Below are 8,179 nucleotides of genomic sequence, written 5' to 3'. Positions count from 1 at the left end.
CAAATTCGCCATTGAGTTCCACACACTCGCTGCGCAGAGCCACTGGAACACCGAGGCCCTTCTCTCCACGTTTCTTCATGGCCTCTCCGAATCTATCAAAGATGAACTAGCGTCCAGAGAAGTTCCGGAGGACCTTGACACGCTCATCTCCCTCACCACCAGAGTGGATAACCGCCTCCGGGAGCATGGTAGAGAGAGGAGATTCACTACGTCCACATAGGTGAGATCTTCTGGAGTTTCGAATCTGACCAAGAGTATCCAAGGTCCCCCGAGTCCACCTGTTAGCGCCGAAGAGGAACCTATGCAACTCGGCAGAACTCGGCTCTCCCAGTTTGAGAAACAGAGGTGATTGAGAGAGAGGCATTGTCTTTACTGTGGCCTGTCTGGCCATCTCAGAGCCACATGCCCTGAGCTTCATAAAAAAGCCAGGAGGATTGGGAAAATATGGACAGATCAAATCCCTTCTCCTACCCCTTCTGTCTTCCAAACCCTGCTTCCCGCTCGTCTCTCTTGGGAGGGACAACAGTACAACCTCCAGGCGTTTATTGACTCCGGGGCCGCTGGATGTTTTATCGATGCCGCCCTGGTGCGTAGCCTGAAAATTCCTTTTTCCCGCCTTGACAAGCCTTTACAAGTCCCCGCCCTCGACAGCAGACCCCTTGGTTCTGGGCGTATTCATCATATCACCGGAGCATTACATGTACAAGTAGGGGAGAGATATCAAGAGTTGATGCAGTTTCACCTTATCGATTCACCTGTGCTCCCTCTTTGACATCTGTGGCACTCTCTTCACAACCCTCACATTGACTGGACTACCGAGACTGTGCTGGAGTGGGGTCCTTCATGTCTAGTCAACTGTCTTAAGGTCTTCCCTAGTCTGCCCCATCCTTCCTCTCCCGAGCCAGCTGATCAGCTGGACGTTGCTCATCTGCCCCCGAAATTCGGACCTCCATGCTGTGTTTAGTAAGCGGCGGTCTACTACACTCCCCCCACAGCGGTCCTAAGACAGTGCCATTGATCTCCTGCCTGGCACTAGCCCCCCTTGGCGTCGGCTCTACTCTTTCTCTGGCCCTGAGAATGTTTCCATGGAAGAATACATCAAGGTAGCCTTCGCTACAGGTTTCATTCGCGCTTCCACCTCCCCAGCGGGTGATGGCTTTTTTTTGTAAAGGAGAAGGATGGTGGTCTTAGGCCTTGCATAGACTATCGGGGGCTTAAAACAATTACCATTAAGAACCGCTATGCTCTCCCTTTGATGTCTTCAGCGTTTGAGCAGCTGCAGGGAGCAACCATCTTCTCCAAACTTGACCTCCGCAATGCGTACAACCTGGTCCGCATAATAATAATCAACATTATTGTCATTGTTAGTGCACAAGTGCAGTATAATGAAATGTATGCTTGCAGCTCCCGAGAGTGTACATTTTGATTAAGACATTTAACATTCAACATTCATTTGGCTTGTAATACATAAACATAAACATAATAAAGTGCATTGGCAGATGTGCAGGCTTTAGAGTTTATTTGTCGAGTTCAGTAGAATGACAGCCCTGGGAAAGATGCTGTTCCTAAATCTGGTCGTTCGGGTGCGAATGCATCTGGAGCGTCTCCCAGATGGCAGGGGCGCAAACAAACTGTGGCTGGGGTGGGTAGGGTGTTTGGTGATGGTCAGTGACCTTCGTAGACAGCGTTGCTGGTAGATGTTCTCTATGGTCGGTAGCCGGGTGCTGGTAATGCGTTTGGCAGTTTTGACTACCCGCTGCAGGGCTTACCGGTCATAGGAGCTACAGCTGCCATACCACACTGTGATGCAGTTCGTCAGTATGCTCTCTATTGTGCAGCGGTAAAAGTTAGAGAGGATCAGGGGTGACAGGTTACATCCCTTCAGCCTCCTTAGGAAATATAGGCGCTGCTGGGCTTTCTTCACCAAAGAGGAGGTATTGAGGGACCAGGAGAGGTCTTCTGTGATGTGGACTCCGAGGAACTGAAAGCAGTCCACCCTTTCCACCACAGCCCCATGGATGTGGATGGGGGTATGACTTCCGCCTTTAGACTTCCTGAAGTCCACAATGATTTCCTTGGTTTTCTTGATGTTAAGGGCTAGGTTGTTATCGGCGCATCACTTCACGAGATGCTGCACCTACTCCCTGTAGGCTGACTCATCGTTGTTTGTGATCTGGCCTACCACCGTGGTATCATCCGCAAACTTGATGGTGGTGTTGGAACCATGAACAGCCACACAGTCGTGGGTGAAGAGGGAGTAGAGGAGGGGGCTCAGCACACAACCTTGTGGGGCCCCCGCATTCAGGGTCAGGGGTGGGGAGGTGTGGTTACCTAATTTGACAGACTGGGATCTGTTAGTTAGGAAGTCCACGGTCCAGTTGCAAAGGGAAGTGTTCAGGCCAAGAGTGTGGAGTTTGGTGGACAGCTTGTTGGGGCGATAGTGTTGAATGCCGATAGGGATGAATGGAAGACTGCCTTTATCAACCCTAGTGGTCACTGGGAATACCTCGTCATGCCCTTTGGCCTCACTAACGCTCCTGCTGTCTTCCAAGCTCTGGTCAATGACGTGCTCTGGGACCTGCTGAACAAGTTCGTGTTTGTTTATCTGGATGACATTCTCATCTTCTCAAAGTCCCCCCAGCAGCATGTCCAACACGTCAGACAGGTTCTGAAGAGGCTTTTGGAGAACCGTCTCTTTGTCAGATCCGAGAAATGTGAATTCCACGTCTCTAAGGTCACCTTCCTGGGCTAGGTCATCTCCTGTTGAAGCGTCCAGATGGATCCTAGCAAGGTTCAAGACATCTTGAACTGGCCGCGTCCCACATCGGTTAAGCAGTTTCAGCGGTTCCTGTGATTCGCCAACTTTTACAGACGCTTCAGCTGCAACTTCAGCTCCATTGCCGCCTCCCTCTCTGCATTGACCAAGGTGTTGTCTTTACGGTTCAGTTGGTCTTCTGAAGCGGAACGGGCCTTCCAGGAGCGCAAACAACGTTTCACCTCGGCTTCCATTCTGGTACACCCGGACCCCACCCTGCCCTTTATCATAGATGTGGATGCCTCGGATATTGGAGTCGGGGCTATCCTGTCCCAGCGCTCCCCTAAGGACCAAAAGCTACATCCCTGTGCCTTCTTTTCCCATCGCCTGAAGCCAGCAGGGAATAACTACGATGTCAGCAACAGGGAGCTCTTGGAAGTTAAGTTGGCCTTGGAGGAGTGGAGACATTGGTTGGAGCGAGCAGAGCATCCTTTTGTCATCTGGGCCGACCATAAAATTCTGAAAAAATCCAGGACTCCAAGCGCCTCAACCCTCGGCAGGCCAGGTGGGCTCTCTCCTTTAACCAGTTCAACTTTCTCCTGTCTTACCACCCAGGATCTAAGAACCTCAAACCTGATGCCCTTTCTCGCCAGTTTGACCCCTCGGAAGAGGACCGGACCCCGGAACATATCATCCCCAGTTCCTGCATCATTGCTCCCGTCGCATGGGAGATTGAGACTGTGGTTCAAAGGGCCCAAAGTCAGGCGTTTCACCCTGGAGGAGGCCCTCCTAATAGCCTTTATGTCCCCAGTCAGGTGCGTGCCCATGTCCTTCAATGTGGGCACTCTTCTCGATTGACTGGTCATCCTGGGATCAGTTGGACTCTCGAGTTCCTTAAGAGGAGGTTCTGGTGGACTTCTATTGAAGCTGACACCCAGGTCTTTGTCTCCGCTTGTCCCGTCTGTGCCTAGAACAAGACATCCCAACAACCTTCACTTGGTCTACTGCCTCCCTTGCCCATCCCCAGCCATCCCTGGTCTCATATCGCCCTGGATTTCATCACTGTGCTAATTCCATCTGAGGGATTCACTGCCATCCTAGTTGTGGTCGATCGCTTTTCCAAGGCTGCTCACCTCGTCCCTCTTGTCAAGCTTCCCTCTGCCAGAGAGACTGCCCAGCTGGTTGTCTAGCATGTCTTCTGCCTCCATGGCTTGTCCCTGGATGTCATCTCTGACCGTGGTCCCCAGATCTCATCCAGGTTCTGGAAGGCTTTTTTTACCTCCTGGGCGCTTCCGTCAGTCTCTCCTCTGGGTTCCACCCACAATCTAACAGCCAGACTGAGAGAAGCAAACAAGATCTGGAGAGGGTGCTAAGAAGCTTTATGTTTCCAATCCTTCCGCCTGGAGCAAGTATCTGGTCTGGTCAGAGTACGCGTACAATACCCTTCAGAGTTCCTCCACTGGCCTCTCACTTTTCGAATGTCAATATGGCTTCGAACCGCCACTCTTCCCTGAACAGAAGAGGGAGATAGGAGTCCCGGCTGCCCAGCAGTTCTTCCAACGCTTTCGCCGCACCTGGAGGAGGGTCCGATCCGCCTTGCAGCTCGCTTCTTCTCGGCAGAAAGTGCAGGCTGACCAACACCGCCGCCCAGCTCCTCGGTTCCGGACTGGACAGAAGGTCTGGCTGTCTACCCGGAATCTTCCGCTCCATGTGGAGTCCCGCAAGTTGGCTTCCTGGTTCATCGGACCTTTTAGGATTTTGGAAAAAGTAAACCGTGTGGCCTACCGGCTCCTCATTCCTTGGTTGATGAAGATACATCCCATGTTCCATGTCTCTCACCTCAGGCCGGTACTTAACAGTCCCTTGGTTCCTGCTTCCAGGCCTCCCCCCCACCCCGCATGACTGATGGTCAGCAAGTCTACACTGTCCGTCGCCTCCTTGATAGTCGCCGGGTTAGGAGGAACATTCAATACCTGGTCGACTGGGAGGGTTATGGTCCTGAAGAGCGTTCCTGTGTTCCGGCCCGGGACATTTTGGATCCTGAACTCATCAGGGATTTTCGCAATCGCCACCCTGATCGTCCAGGAGGAACGTCAGGAGCCGTTCCTAGGGGAGGGGTTCCTGTGAGGGTGCTGGTTAGTTCCCTTGGTAATGCCTAGATGGCACTTCCACTTGTTTGTTTCCTTTTGCTAAATTGTTACTAGTTTAATTAACTGCCTTTATCAGGTTTATTGTTTTCACATGTTTTTGCTTGTATTTAAGTTCTGTGGTTTCATCCCTCTGTGCTCAGTCTTGACAAGCCGTTTGCCTAGTGGTAGCTTGTCTTGAGCTGCTATGTTTGTAACTGTTTACCTGTGGTATTCTGTAAAGTACTTTTATTTAAGACTGCATACCTGCTTCTCGCCTCGTCTGTCTGCACTTCGGTCCAGAACCAGCCTCGCCCTGACAGACTGTATTCTCTTGAATTCAGAAGAATGAGAGGGGTTCTCATTGAAGCATTCAAAATTATTACAGGGCTTGAAAGGATGGATTCCTGGAGAATGTTTCCCTTGGCTGGGGATTCTAGTGCCAGTGGCCAGAGCCTCAGGATAAAGAGAAGACCGTTAAGGACTGGGATGAGAAGAATTTTTTCACGCAGTGTATGTTGAATATTTGGAATGCTTTACCCCAGAGGGCTATGGTGGCTCAGTCATTGGATATTATCAAAACAGATGTCGATAGATTTCTGAATAGAAAAGGCAAAAAGGGATATGGTTGTAGGGCCGGTTAATGGAGTTAAAGCGGAAGATCAGCCATGATCTCATTCAATGGTGGAGCAGGCTCGAAGGGCCGAATGGCCTACTCCTGCTCATGTTGTTTTTGTTATTATATTGTAGGTGACACAAACATGGCAGTTTGCAGCTGAAACAAGCAAGGCCCTCTGTATCTGGCACAAAGATGGCCATTTTTACTAGCTGATACAATTAAGGCATCTTGTAGGGGACACAAATACGGCCGTCAGTCGGAGACACTAACATGGCCATTTGTCGTTCACACAAACATGGCCGTCTGTAATTGACACAAACATGGCCATCTGTAGGTGACACAAGCTTGGCTGTCTGTAGGCGATACAAACACTGCCGTATGAAAGTGACACAAACATGACAGTCTGTTGGTGACAAACGTTTGGCCGTCTGTAGCTGACACAAACATGGTCGTCTGTAGGTGAAACAAACATGCCCATCTGTAGGTCACACAGACATGGACATCTGTAGGTGACGCAAATGTAGCCGTCTGTAGGTGACACAAGCGTGGTCGTCTGAAGATGACAGAAACATGACAGTCTGTAGGTGACGCAACATGGCTGTCTGTAGGTGACACAAACATGACCGTCTGTAAGTGAAACAAACATGGCCGACTGTAGGTCACACAGACATGGCCCTCTTTAGGTGACACCCACATGGCCGTCTGTACATCACACAGGTATGGCCATCTGTAGGTAACCCACACATGGCCATCTTTAGGTCACACAGACATGGCCATCTGTACGTTCCGCACACATGTCCACCTGTCGGTAACACAAACATGGCCGTCTTGAGGTGACACAAATATGGCCATCTCTAGGTGATACAAACATGGCCATATGTAAGTGACGCAGACATGGCCGTCTGTTGCTGACACAACAAAGCCATCTGTAGTTCACAAAATCATGGCCGTCTGTAGGTGACACAAACATGGCAGTCAGTACGTGATACAACTTGAACGTATGTAGGTGACACAAACATGGCCGTCTGTAGGTGATACAAAAATGGCGGTCTGTCGGTGACACAAACATGGTTGTCAGTAGTTGATACAATCATGGCAGTCTGCAGGTGACACAAACATGCCCGTATGTAGGTTACACAAGCATGGTCGGCTGTTGCTGACCCAAACATGGCCATCTGTAGGCGACACAAACACAGCCGTCTGTAGGTGACACAAACATGGCAGTCTGTAGGTGACACAACCATGGCCGGCTTTTGGTGACACAAACACAGTCGTCTCTAGGTGACACAAACACAGCCGTCTGTAGGTGACACAACCATGGCCGTCTGTTGGTGACACAAACATCGCCGTCTGCAGGTGAAACAAACACAGCCATCTGTTGCTGACACAAATATGGTTGTCATTAGGTGAGACTAAATTTGCCGTCTGTAGGTGACACAAACATGGGCGTCTGCAGGTGACACAAACATGGGCGTCTATAGGTGACACAAACATGGCCATCTCTAGGAGACACAAACACAGCTGCCTGAATGTGTCACTAACATGGTTGTCAGTAGGTGAAACAAATGCAGCCAACTGCTGGTGATGCAAACACAGCCCTCTGTCGCAGACACAAACTTCACCGGCTGTAGCTGACACTGTGATGGCCATCTGTCGGTGATGCAAACAGGGCCATTTATAGGTGACACAAACCAAGCTGTCTGTAAATGACACAAACATGACAGGATGTAGGTGACGCAAACACGGCCATCTGTAGGTGACAAAAACATGGCTGTCTGTAGCTGTCGCAATCATGGTCGTCTCCAGGTGAAACAAACATGGCCGTCTGTAGCTCACACAAACATGGCCATCTTTAGGTGACACCAGCATAGCCGTCTGAAATGACACAAAATGACAGTCTGTATGTGAAGCAAAATTGGCCATCTGTAGGTGGCACTATCAAGGCCGCCTTGAGGTGACACAAACATGGCCGTCTCTAGGTGACATCAACATGGCGGGCTTCGGTGATAAAAACATGGCCATATGTAGGTGACGAAAACATGGCAGTCTGTATGTGACACAAACATAGCAGTCTGTAGGTGATACAAACATGGCCATTCGTAAGTGACACAAACAAGGCCATCTGTTGGTGACACAAACATGGCCATCAGTAGGTGACACAAACATGGCAGTCTGTTGCTGACACAAGCACAGCTATCTGTAATTGATACAAACATGGCTGTCAGTAGGTGACACAAACCTGGCCTTCTGTAGGTGACACAAACATTGTTTTAGTAGGTGATACAAACATGGCCGTCTGTAGGTGACACAATCATGGCCGTCTGTAGGTGAATCAAACATGGCCGTATGAAGGTGACACAAACATGGCCGTCTGTAGGTGATACAAACATGGCCATCTGTAGGTGACACAATCATGGCCGTCTGTAGGTGATACAAACATGGCCGTATGTAGGTGACACAAACATGGCTGTCTGTAGTTGATTCAAACATGGCCGTCTGTAGGTGACACAATCATGGCAGTCTGCAGGTGATTCAAACATGGCCATCTGTAGGTGACACAATCATGGCCGTCTGTAGGTGATACAAACATGGCCGTCTGTAGGTGACACAATCATGGCCGTCTGTAGGTGTTTTAATACATGGCCGTATGTAAGTGACACCAACATGGCCGTATGTAGG

This window comes from Somniosus microcephalus, unplaced genomic scaffold (genome assembly GCF_052327205.1).
Source record: "Somniosus microcephalus isolate GS21.2 unplaced genomic scaffold, FLI_Smic_1.0 unresolved_chr5, whole genome shotgun sequence".
Lineage (NCBI taxonomy): Eukaryota > Metazoa > Chordata > Chondrichthyes > Squaliformes > Somniosidae > Somniosus > Somniosus microcephalus.
This window is presented reverse-complemented; position numbering follows the sequence as displayed.